The sequence below is a fragment of the Electrona antarctica genome, assembly GCF_951216825.1.
Source record: "Electrona antarctica genome assembly, chromosome: 15".
Classification (NCBI taxonomy): domain Eukaryota; kingdom Metazoa; phylum Chordata; class Actinopteri; order Myctophiformes; family Myctophidae; genus Electrona; species Electrona antarctica.
Window position 1 is genome coordinate 41,329,224 of NC_136796.1, and position 13,776 is coordinate 41,342,999.

Below are 13,776 nucleotides of genomic sequence, written 5' to 3' on the forward strand. Positions count from 1 at the left end.
GTCTCCAGTCCTACAACAAATTGATTGGCGACATCTATAATGAAAACCTGAACACGCGTAGACCCTCAATGGTTTCATGAGCAGACTGAACTGACACTAAACCAGCGCTTCGCTGCGGGAATTCGACCAGTCAGGGGGTCTCGGGGCTAGTCGCGTGAGCGATGTTTCAGAAGAGACACCAAGAGTTCTTCAACTGGGGGAATGAATGGCTGGTCAAATCTCCCTGTTGCGTGGTAAATCCTAAATGTGACATATCAGTCGATGTCGCTTGTCCGTCCTCCTGTTGCCATAAAGCGGTCGCTCTTCGGAGTGGTCGTTTGATTTCGATGTCATCGTTGGTGCTGCTTCTAGTAGCTGTTGTTGTTGTTATAGTTGTCGTTTGCTGTTGCTATAGATATCAACAGTTGTTGTACTTGTTGCTATAGTTACTGTTTGTATTATTATTTTCTTAGCTTGGTGGCTCTCAACGTCCGGTCCAGGGACCACCGGCGGTCCAAATGGACCCTCACGGATCTGTAACTCCGACAGTGGTACACCCTTGCGGTTCCACTTGGTTCCACTTGTGGAGTTAAATTAACACTGAGGATTTTACAGAGCAGATTATTGGTGTCCCAGAGATAAAAAAGTTAAAATAAAATGGAGGTCCATGGTATGTGAAACTGGGGGTCCTTGAAATTTAAAAGGTTGAGAATCACTGTACTAACCTACTATACTGGAAAGCCCAATATATACTATAAAATCTTCAGTGTTCATTTAACTGGAGTATAGACCCGTCAAGGGTCCATATGCACCGCTGGTGGTCCCCGGACCCCACGTTGAGAACCAGTGCTCTAGCTGAGGGCCTGGGGTTGGGGGTGGGGGGGGTCCAGAGGTTTGACGCTGAGATGGACAGAACGGGACAGACAGACGGACAGGCGGGACTAGTCGTCTTCGTCGTCGTCGTCGTCGTCATCATCCTCGCCTTCGTCTTCTGCGTCTCTCTTCCTCTTCTCTCCTCGAACGCCCGGCGCCGCCGCCGCCACCGCCTCCTCTGAAGAAACAAAACGAGCCAATCGCAACGTGAGAATTGCCCGACTGAACCAATCACGATGTTTGTTGTGACCAATTAAATGTCTACGTAACGAATCGTGGACAGTCTCTTGCCGGGCATGCACGATATTGAAATTATGACCGATATCCGATCTCCGATTATTTGCAGGGTCATATCGGCAGATACCAATATATTATATTATATTCATATTGAACTCATTGCTGAATTTTTACATTTTTCATTTTTGTTTTGCTGGTGAAAGTAGATGGTAAGACAGCTGACGCTATTAAAGACAGACAGGCAGACTGGCTGCTCTGCGATCACAAAGCAGTCACATTATTATTGTGTCATCAATATCCGTGAAAATAATCAGGATTATTTTGAGACAGATACTATGCCGATTTTGATATGCCGATTTATCTCCATAAGCAAAGAAAAACTAAACTTTTTATTAGAAGAGATTCTGTCATAAATTATAATATATATCCACTCACCCTCATCTTCCTCCTCTCCGAACTCATCCTCATCATCGTCATCCTGAGAGAGAGAGACAGAGAGAGAGAGAGACAGACAGAGAGAGAGAGAGAGGCAGAGAGAGAGAGAGAGAGACAGACAGAGAGAGAGAGGCAGAGACAGAGAGAGAGAGAGACAGAGGCAGAGAGAGAGAGAGAGAGGCAGGAAGACAAACGTGAGTTCATTCATTTTTTATTTGCACTTAAAAAAGGTGCTGTAAGTGATACTTCTTCTTGGTTTAGTCCAAACAATTGTTTTTTTAATAAAAAGGTTAAAGCTATATTCTGACAGTAATGATTGAACATACATTTACAGGTGGGTTAATACAAATGTTATCCAATCAGGAGAAAGAATCCTGCGAGATAACTTATCAGCATGTGTTCCAGTTCAAAACTATCTCTCCTGCTTGGATGAAATTGGTATCTCAAACTGAAAATGTTTTTTCGACTCACTAAAAAGCTGGAGACTCCTCCTCCTCTTAGTGAACAAACACTCTGAGTATACACGATTACTATCAGAATACAGAGCTATTTAATACTTTAATACTAAACAAATAATACAGTATAATCATCTGTATTATATAGAATCATTCACAGCACCTTTAACATAAGATGAAAAGAATCACCCAAAAAGAAAGAAAGAAAGAAAGAAAGAAAGAAAGAAAGAAAGAAAGAAAGAAAGAAAGAAAGAACACACATAATGTGTTCTTACTAAATGAAGAGTTGTGTTCCATTATCATTCCCTCTAGTTGGATATTTAATTACTGTTTAATAAGAGACAAGCATGAGCCAGACGTCATCTACTCTCATTAAAGTTCCATGGTGTAACATTTTTACAGCGAGGCTCCTGCGAGGCCAGCCACTGGTTTCTCAACGTGTGCACAAATGGAACCAAATGCACCAGGTCCATGATATTGATTTTGAAGTCATATCGCCCAGCATGCTGCTGAACACACATAGGGAACCCTGTAATCACATGGTTGACACTGGATGTAATGGTAATGGCACCTCATACAGGAGTTCAGTGGCCATCATACCAAACATGTGATCATAGCACACGAGGATATCAATTCATTGTTTTACATTTAATTGTTTTAAAGTTAACTGTTAACAATAATTAAGAAATACACTAAACTATTTAATATAACTCTTCTGAGATCAATCAGTACATTTTTTGACTGGCATCAATTACAGCTGGTATTAATATAAAGTTAAATGTCTCTTATTAAAGAAACGTCGCTTACCATTTTAGATTGACTTTGGTGTGAATTAATTATTCATTCAATTGATTTGAATTATCAAGTATATTTGTCACTTTGCTCAACTCTTATTTGGGAACAAAACTCTTCATATTGTGGATGTTAACACGAGGTGACAACTCTGTCCTATGAACAACACCACAACAACGACTCACACTAACAGAGTCATTGACCAAGTTTTACTCCAATCAAAATGCCTCAGACAACTGTCAATCATCAGGGTAGACCTGCCCCTGAGCCATGGGGTGGGACTACCAAGGAATTTATAAAAGGATAGAACAGACAGACAGACAGACAGACAGACAGACAGACAGACAGACAGACAGACAGACAGACAGACAGACAGACAGACAGACAGACAGACAGACAGACAGACAGACAGACAGACAGACAGACAGACAGACAGACAGACAGACAGACAGACAGACAGACAGACAGACAGACAGACAGACAGACAGACAGACAGACAGACAGACAGACAGACAGACAGACAGACAGACAGACAGACAGACAGACAGACAGACAGACAGACAGACAGACAGACAGACAGACAGACAGACAGACAGACAGACAGACAGACAGACAGACAGACAGACAGACAGACAGACAGACAGACAGACAGACAGACAGACAGACAGACAGACAGACAGACAGACAGACAGTACATTTTCTGAATAGCTGTGTGTGACAGTTTGTCTGAGACGGCCATATTGGAGCCAAACCAGGTCAAACCACCTCAGTCCTGGGGTCAGACGGTCAATCCACTTCCATTCAAACTCAGCAACTTGTTTAGTATAGTTAATTTTGTTTTGTTGTTTCAGTTCAAGTTATTAAGATATGCTACACCTGTAACTGAATGTATTGATATACTGTCCCAAAATCATGTCAGTTGTAGTAAACTATTGTACATTATTATCTATTATATTTATTATACCACTCTCCTTGTTTAAGTTTAAATTAGGCATTAGGGTGACAATACTTTTTAGATCTGTGGTTCCCAACATTTTCCAGAACTATAGAACTAACATAGTATTGGCCTACTTTAACTAAGTTGCTATTCATTGACATCACCACGAAAACATATTTTTCCAAGGGTTTAAAGAAAAATTACCATGACATTTATTTTACATAGTTTTTGTATCAACGTTATATCATCGATTAATATCATAGCATGTTGCTAATTATTTGGGGGCCCAGTTTAATTAATTAAGTGGGGCTCCATAAAACTAGGCGAATGAAGTGAGTTTGACTAAATAAAAAGAGCCAAATAAGATAAGCTTGTAGGTCTGCTATTTTTGAAAAATCGAAGAACGACTGACATAGAAACAGCTTTTTCAGAAAACTGTCAGGATTTAGAAGATATTTTTAGAATCTGATCTCAGGTCAAAATGGGTTAATAAAACGAGATTGGCTAAATAACAGAAAGTTTTATAAAATTAGATTGGATAAATAACAGTAATTTAATAAAATGAGATTGGCTAAATAACATTAATTTAAAAAAAAATTAGATTGGATAAATAAAAGCAGTTTAATAAGATATGTTAGGCTAAACAAAAGGAATTAGATAAAACAAGTTAAATCCAACTAGTTAAAAAAAAAAAAGTTAACAGAACTAGTTACATTAAATTAGAAACACAACTAGCTAAATAAATCGGGTTAAATGAAATAAGTTCAGCACAACTAGTTAAATAGAAGGAGTTAAACTCAACCAGTAAACCAAGACACTGAGTACAGGTCAGGAGACTATGAATGAGTGGAGGGTTTGACCGTTGACCTCCAGGCGGTCATCGGTGGTGTTTTTTTTTCTCCCACCTGAGCTCCTTTTTTCATCAGATAGGTCAGTCCCACCTCTCCTCCCTCTGACCCCTCCTCCTCCTCCTCCTCATCGTCATCATCTTCGTCAAACGAGCCACGTCCTGCCCCTTCCTCGCCGTCTTCATCGTCATCTGGAAAACAACGGGCACACACACACACACACACGGTAATGAGCATATGCACCAAAATTGAAACGTTCTGCAACTATCGATTATGTTCTTAGCGATTATTCTTTACGGTTATTTTTTGATTAAACAACATTTCCTCCGTGAATAGTCTGATTATCCCCTATTTTGTATAAAATAAATAGCTCGTCCATTTTTCTGCTTTCTAATATCGAACAATTCATTTTGTATTAATTCAATTGATTAGTTCAATTAACCAAGCATCCCTATTCTGAGGGTGAAATGTGCCAAAAAGAGCCAAACTACAAGCTGAGCTTCTAGAGCGGCTATGCAGCTATTTTTGGCAAAGAGGTTTGGTGTAGCTGTAGATAGAAAAAAAAATGGAGCACACCAAGTGAGTATAGAGAGGGGTCTTGCACCCAGGGACGTAGCTGACCATTTGGTTGCCCTACTCGTAGGTCATTTGTACTGCCCCCCTCCTGACGAGAGCGCTGCTATTCCTCATGCAGATCGGCTATTTTTGCTGTTTGCGAGGACGCACACACGGCCGCTCGTTATTACGTGGCGGAGCCGTGGAGAAAATTGTTATTTTGAGGGTCGGCTTGGCACTTTTTGGCACATTTTGTTGCCCCCCTCGGCGTGTTGCCCTATGCGCAGTGCGCGTATAGGTAGCGACGGCACTGCTTGCACCCCCTAACACACACACACACACACACACACACACAACGCGTACCATCGTCTTCGGCCTCTGAATCGGGAGCTTCATTGTCCTCCTGGTCGAAGCCGTCCAGGTACGTGACCTGAGGCAGCAGTTCAAACACAGACTCTCTGTATTCCTCCAGCGTGGTGATCTCACAAACAGATCCAAACTACGCAGACTCTTCAGGTTTTGCTGTTAAAAGACAATAATATATACAAATACAAATACATTATTCATACACATAATTCCAATGACGGCCATAACTCAGAGAGTACGAATGGGAACATCCGCAAACTAATCGAACCATCCATTTGTACATTCTCAGAATAACAGACCTGTAAGCATCCATTCAAGAATCTCCTCCAAGAAACCCTGAGGGTCATTGGACCCTCAGCAAACCACTGGCATAACTACTTAAATCCTAGTATCCGTATTGCAAAGTTCACAATGCGTAGAAACGGGTCGCAATGCACTGTGTGCTTGTAGACCAGCTATTTTGCAGAAGAGTGTTGGGAAAAATACTGTAGGCTAGGGGAACCTAGTCAAATAAGTATAGAGTTATGTGGTTAATATTCTTCCATAAGAGAACTAGGCAAGGTTAGATGTCTGTTTATATTTAACCACTTAATCTCTGTATACTGTATGCCCATGTATTCACATGTACATGTGATTTTCTCAATAGAAATATAGCAGATCTACACGATAAAATGCACTGTGAACTCGTAGATCTGCTATTTTTGAACATTTGAACTATTTGACTATATAAGGATATACCCCAAAAATAGGGACATGTGTCTAAAGGTGGTGAAGTTCTAAGGGAGCTGTATTGTATATGTGTCTGTTGGTTTTGGGCGGGAACCCCTTTTGGGCGGGAACCCCTTTTGGTGTTTTAACTCTTTTAGGAGGGAACCCCTTTTGGTGTTAGCATTATGTTATGCTTTAGCTATTGAAAAATAGCAGATCTACAAGCTCATAGCTTGTAGGTCTGCTATTTTCTATGTCAGAACGACTGACATAGAAACATAGCTTTTTCAGAAAACTGTCAGGATGTAGAAGACATTTTTAGAATCTGATCTCAGGTCAAAATGGGTTAAGCATTATGTTACACTTTAGCTATTGAAAAATAGCAGATCTACAAGATCATAGTGCTGCACCGAGTACCGCGCTACGAGCTTGTAGGTCTGCTATTTCTGAAAAAAATCGTGAAAATGTGACGCAAATCTTTGAATATTTATTCCTTCAGAGAGAACGTTTTTAACTCAAATCTTTGCTTCTGGGGGGGTCCCTGGAACAACACATTTTCAGATGGGGGTCGGCGGCCAATTACATATAATTTTGGGGGTCCTTGACATGAAATAGTTTGAGGACAACTGATATAGAAACATAGGTTTTTCTGAAAACTATCATGATTTAGAAGACATTTGTAGAATGTGGTATCAGGTCGAAATGGGATAATCTAATCATAATGCATCTTGTGTATGTATTACTGACCAGTGCCTCCACGTTGCTGAGTTCTTTAATCTTGTTTCCGCTCAGGTTCAGGTATGTCAGGTTTGGACATTTCTCACACAGAGTCTCCAGATTTCCAGAGATGCTGTTGTCACTTAACTCCAACTACAAACAATAGAGCACAATATAATATAATACAATAGGAGTACAATAGAATAGAATACAATAGATTTGGGAAATGAAGAGTAAAAGTATTAGGCAGTTATACGTGTGTGTGTGTGTGTGTGTGTGTGTGTGTGTGTGTGTGTGTGTGTGTGTGTGTGTGTGTGTGTGTGTGTGTGTGTGTGTGTGTGTGTGTGTGTGTGTTTTTTCAGGTTTTGGTTGTACCCATGAAGACCACTAGTTGTCACAGTGTATTTGCACATACGTAAAGTGTGAGTTACCTTGCGTAATTTAGGCAAGGAGGGCAGCTTGGCCAGGGACGAGAGTCCTACGTTGACCATGCTGAGAAACTCCAACTCTTTGAATTCATCTGTCAGTCCTTCTACTTCCCCATCCGTGGACCGACAGTTATCTACAACCAACTCTGCTACCTGATGGAGAGAGAGAGAGGGAGAGAGAGAGAGCGAGAGAGAGAGAGAGAGAGAGAGAGAGAGAGAGAGAAGAGACATTCATATATTTTTATGAAGAACCTTTGTTCATGGAAACAGACATGTCAAAGTTATATTTCAAAATCCAGGACAGTTTTAAAAAGCATTCTTGCTATTGGATTTTGGGGTGGTTTGGTTTTAACTAGAACCCTATAGCCTTCCTATTCTGGATATGTCAGAATGGGCAAACATCCGGTCAACTAAGTACATTTTCATATGAACTACTAGGATGTACATTGCCAAACTTTGACAGATACCCGTTAAGGAGACATTGGCTGACTGTACATAGTGTATAGCAGTGGTTCCCAAACATTTGCATGTCAAGGACCCTCATTAGCCCGCGGACCTCCATTTGAAAATATATGCCAGGGACACTCTCAGAGTTAAAGACCCATAAGGGGACCCCCTGGAACCCCCTCAATGACCCCTGGGGGTCCCCGGATCCCACTTTTGGAACCACTGGTGTATAGAATACAGTATATACATACAATCACTCACTGCTGAGAGAGAGAGAGAGAGAGAGAGAGAGAGAGAGAGAGAGAGAGAGAGAGAGAGAGAGAGAGAGAGAGAGAGAGAGACACATCCCAATATTTTTGACTAAAAACCTCAAAACTATTGGTACTCTGTCTCTGAAGATAATTACACTTTTATATCATTAGACAAAGGCTACTGTATACTTTTGCTTTGATTGATTGATTAACAGTTTGCAGAATTACAGTACATTTCAAGTACAACTCAATACAAAAACTGTTAACTGTGAGTGGACGACACCATAACATAAAGCATTACACTTGTTTACAATAGGGCCCACCATTTTCAATTCATCAAAACATTTAGAGACATACGAATATACACTTCTATATAGCCAAAAACAGGAAATCATCATAGAGGAGGTAAAAAGGGGAAAAATACCCCAGGGGGAAAGTTTCGAATTGCAGCCGTCCGTAGGTGCCCTTTGAGAGCAGTTTTAAAGGAGTCAAGGGATTCGCATGTCTTAGTGACTGTTGGTAGGGAGTTCCACATTTTGGTGGCATAGGAGCAAAATTAATTTAGTCCCTTGTTTGTGCCGAATCTGGGTTGCACATGGTTTGTTAAACTCCATCTGGTGTTATGGGTGTGGACATTAAGGAAGTATTTAGACAGGTACATGGGTATCTTGGTGGTGTAGCGAATCTTGTGGACCAGACCCATTGCAAGATGCTGAACTCTGTCGTTAACTCTAAGCCATTCCAGCCTGTCAAAGGGTTCGGGGAGTGAGGCCAAGTGAGGCCTGACCACTGACCAGTTTGTTTTGGGAAGTCTGGAGCCTTGTTTTAAGGGCCTTAGAGGTGCTGTGGTACCAAGAGGTGCATGCATAGTCGAAGAAACCTTGTACAAGGGCTCCTGTTAGGGTCTTCAAGGTGTTTGTGTTGACCAGTGAGGAGATCCTGTATAGGAATCTTGTTCTTTGGTTGACTTTTTTGATTACATTGGTGGCCATTTTATCACCAGAAAGACTTGCCTCCAGGATGGAACCTAGGTAGGTAATTTCATCTTTTCGTGATAATATTGTCACCCACTCTAACTAAGAAGCCATCTGTCTTGCTGAGATTACTATTTGATCCAGAATTCCAAATAGAATGGATTCAGTTTTTCCCAGGTGTAAAGATAGTTTATCAGTGAGCCAGGTGCAGATTCTACCGAGTTCAGAGCTGAGGGCATTTTCAACCTGCAGTTTGTTCCTGTCCGAGACCAGCAGTGCTGAGTCATCTGCGAACAGGAACAAATTGCAGTCACAAGCTGATGTCATGTCGTTTACATATATTAGGAACATAATATAGTATGCTTCCCTGTGGAACTCCACAGCTCACTGGGAGAGGGGGGAGACAGTGTTCCATTCACCTCCACCATCTGTTCTCTCCCCTCCAGGTAGGATTGCATCCAGCTCACTGATGTGCTATCAAAACCAATTGCTTTTAGCTTGTTAACCAGTATGGAGTGGTTCATGGTGTCAAAAGCCTTTTGGAGGTCCAGCATGACCATGCCGTAGTATTTGCCAGCATCCACCTTGTGTTTGATGTGGTTGCTCAAATAGAGGAGGCATGTGTCAGTGGAGTGGGATGTTCTGAAGCCAGATTGGAATTCATATATATTTCTTTTTGTGGCAAGATACTTTTCAATCTGTTCATACATTCATAGACTATTTATGGTTTCCGGGGTCTAATTTTCTCCCTTTCTTGTGCAGGGGGGTTTGGCCAGTTTGAAATCTTGGGGGACCTGTCCCCGTTTGATGGAGAGGTTTATTATGTGGATGATGATTGGAGCTATAGAGATGGCAGAGTCTCTGAGAACTTTGGAGGGAATATTGTCATGGCCAGTGGCCTTGTGGGGTTGAAGGTCACTCAGTCTTTTAAGTACCTCCTCAGTTGTTACCACTGTCAGTTTAAAATCATCTTTACAAATACCTAGGTTTTTGTAGAAGGCTTTGATGTGCTCTAGCAGCTCTACACCAAAACGCCCAGAGTGGAAGGGCAGTTTGTTAACCAGCGTTGTTGCAATGTTTGTAAAGAAGCTTGACCACACAATGTTAAGAATCATTCATTTGGATATATGCTAGATTTGATGTCTACCTAGTAATGGTATCCTAGCTACTTTTGTAACAATGAATTGATTTTTTTGCACTGTACTGAAGTCACCATTTACCCTGTTGATTGTTTGTCGATTGTATTCAATATATTCATTCATTGATGTGACAATGAAGTTGATTCTGTGATTCTGCATTCATAGCTTCATGGTGTTAATAGACCATGCATTTCCATCATCATAAATGTTGATGCTGTTTATAATATTCACTTATTATGTACATTCAGTCCTATAGGCCTACTGTACATAATAATGTTCATCCATGTAGGCTTGTAGGCTGTTATATTACCACCATGCAAATTCATGTTTCCACCAACATTTGAATTCATATTGAAATATGTGTGGTGGGGGGGGTAGCCTACACAGTAATGCAATCTATACATAATGGGGGGTTGGTCTGGGACGACACAGACACACACACCATCTGCCGACCTGCTCCCTCCAAGACAGTCTACATCCCATAGCCCGGGGGTAGTCGCGATGTGATTGGTTAGTTGGTTGCCAAAGGAACGTTGATTTGTTTATCGATTTGGGCCGGTTGTAATATTGTTAAGTTATAAAGTGTGTAACAAAAAACGAAATAAATAAATATTCGTTGCCTAGTGTGCCTACACCTACATGCCAAGGCTACACCTTTGTCTCCCTGACAACGAACTAGCCAACCACGGCGGGACAGTTTACCCAGGCTATGGGATCTTCCCGCAGCCAACTTAAAAAAGTAAATATTGCCACACAGAAATTTAGAAATGTACAATTATGTGCGTTTGAAGTTTTCGACGTCGATCTTGTATGCGATAACTGGCAAGTGAAATAGCGCGTGCCGCGGGCGGGCAGAAAGGGTTACATAACATAACCAACAAAACATCATGGAGGCACAAAAACAACGGCTGCTGTTGCGCTGCACACAAAGACGACGCGCATTAACGGTTCAAATAAAACGGCTCAAAAACGGTCGAAGGTCCGCCGTCGAGCTTTCGCCTAAAACCGTCGGTCGGACGGTGCTTTTCATTAGTATTATTCAAGCGGGCCGCTTAACATCGGCAGAATCATGAAACGTTTCGTGAATTTCATTTATTTTAACACTTTGATTGTACCAAACAAAATGACTCCCACCATTCTTTTCCTTCCCCCTCCCTGACCGTCACACATCTGACGACACCTCCTCCAACGGACGGCAGGTGGCGCTTAGCGGCGCTAGCTGGCGCTTCTTTTCGAGTGCCTTTTGCAAAAAAAGAACAGATCTACAAGCCCAACAACGCGTCGAGTCGCGACGCATTGTTAGCTTGTAGGTCTGTTCTTTTTGGCACAAGCGACACCGTCGTACTACGGTTGTTGTTTTGGAAAGCGGCTGTAGCGCCACAAAGCGCCACCCACCCCCACCCCATCGTGCAATGAGATGGAGCACAAGCACGAGCGACGGCGGCATTCAATCCGACCGTCGCCGCGGCCCAAAATGGCAGAGGGATCCATAGATAAACAAGCTTATAAGACAAATAATTAAATAGGTCGAAGATAATTATTAACCCACTTTAAAATATACATCTATATGTAAAACATATATCGGCTCGAGGAGAACGACTCGACGGCGGGACGTTAAAACTGAATTGAATTGGTGTAATAACTCGTTTAATACCGTGTCATTTTTCCCTTCCAACTACGAACGACGAAATGTTGAATAGGCTACTTAACTTATATCAATAACAAAACAAAAAACGCAGATTAACTTTTTTTTTTAATCCGTTGAACTAGAGTTTTATATCAAGTATGATTGCTCAAAAGACGAGAACCGAGCGGAACGATGGAACATAAAATGCCCCGCCGTTGTTGTTGCGTTGACGTTCGGGGTCACCGGCTTGTCCGCGTGCGGTGCGATCATCACATCCAAAAAACAACGTCGTTGTTTTCGGGGGGATTGATTGACTACGTCTCTGAATCATCACTTTAATAACTTCACTAAAGTATCGTTTAAATCCAACGGGCACGTGCCAATAAAACACCGTTTAGAAAGCCGTTTAAACTTGTGAGTTTGTCAGAAGTTGCTCTTGGGGTCTTTAAACGCACGCCCGTTCACGTTAGAGATGATCGATGCAATGCAAGTGAAGTCGTTATTAACTTTTTTCTTTTAAAACGGGAGTTAAGTGTTGGTTGAACGTGAACGGTTGGTTGAATATCGATCACGGATCATTTCCAGCCCCCGTGTTGATCGAATGGATTTCTGCAGCCCGGAGAGGAGAAGGAGGCGGAAGGACGGACGGTGTCCGCTAAGATGCTTGCACATCCCGGGGTTCCACGGTGCTTGATGTTACCGGCCTGGTAGTTGATTGATTTAACAATAATCGATTCTAATTATGACTTTATGATTGGTGCCTGTAATGAACAGAACTTGCTCTCTAGCAAGCCTCCCATCATTAAAGTACATGTGATAACGAAGACCTCCTCCTTCATTCTCATACATCACCTCTCGCTCTATTTACGGAGATAGCGAATATCACAAAAATGTGATCAAAATGTATAAAGATGGTCCTCACCTGCGCCGGCGCCTTGTTCCTCATCTCTAAACTGATCCTCTTCTTCATCTCCATGCTGGAAATAATATTAATAAATCCTCCAAAAAAAGGCGAACAGTGAAGTGGATGTTGGTGACAGGATCAGAATGTGATGTGTTGAGTACAACTCACACACTTCGGTCTACTGATCCTCCATGATACACGGCAACCCGCCCCCTCTTTCCCGCCCCCGCCCCCCGCGGGAGCCGATTCGTCGGTCGCGTTTGCTCCGAGACCGATTGGATGAGCGGGGCGTCCATCAAACATTTTGATCGTGCCCGAACGGACGTAATCCGCGGCTTGGAAGGAAGATGGGGGGGGGGGGGGGGGTGTGGAAGAGGGGAGGGGGAGGTTAGTGGGGGTTGTTGAAGCGAAGGGAGAGTGGAGGGTAATCTTTTGTGCCTTGAACTGGGTTCATAAGGCAGGGGTGGTAACCAGAATAGTAGGCCCCTGAGAAGTCTAGGCAGTGGGCACCATTTATTTATGTTATACATTATATTTTATTTTGTATTTAGTCTACATTAATTTTATATAGGCTAAATTAGCTCTGGTCCATACTACTCTTGACTTCCTGCACTCACATGAAATGCAGACGTTTTCGCTACTCACAAATACAAAGACGGTTTGTGTCCTTACTCCTTACTCCTTTCCACGATGGACACACTCTGAGCCCCCCACCACGCGTATGAAATGCACTTTTTGGCCAGAAAAGGATTTTCTGGCCAAGTATTTAAAAAGACTTTGTTACTCCACTGCGCCCTCTACCAATATTGCCAACAGAAAACCCCATAGACAAGATTTTTCAATTTCTGGCCAAAAAGTGCATTTTATACGTGTGGTGGGGGGCTCAGAGTAACCTGACTCCGCCAGATGGGGCAGCAGAGAGTACACTGGGTTCCCCCCTCCTGCTCCCATCTGGGAACTCTCAGGCAGACTTGATGCCGGCCACAAAACGGCCTGGCCAATCAGCAGCAGCTAGAGGCGGGATCAAGGCAGCACCGTGTATGCCTTGATCCCGCGTCCACCACGGAAAGTAGGCTTTGTAATGACACAAACCGTCTTTGTATT

The 13,776-nt window shown here is 42.4% G+C and overlaps 1 pseudogene across 1 annotated transcript; it reads right to left on the bottom strand.

The window, feature by feature from the left end:
• Positions 1-782: 782 nt before the first annotated feature.
• Positions 783-12,830, bottom strand: LOC306938485 (acidic leucine-rich nuclear phosphoprotein 32 family member D-like; annotated as a pseudogene). Its single transcript, XR_013792568.1, has 7 exons — positions 12,691-12,830; positions 7,334-7,483; positions 6,933-7,055; positions 5,475-5,633; positions 4,614-4,747; positions 1,525-1,567; positions 783-1,030 (listed from the first exon to the last, which is right to left on the bottom strand). The product of XR_013792568.1 is annotated as an acidic leucine-rich nuclear phosphoprotein 32 family member D-like (transcript).
• Between the last annotated feature and the right edge of the window lie 946 nt (positions 12,831-13,776).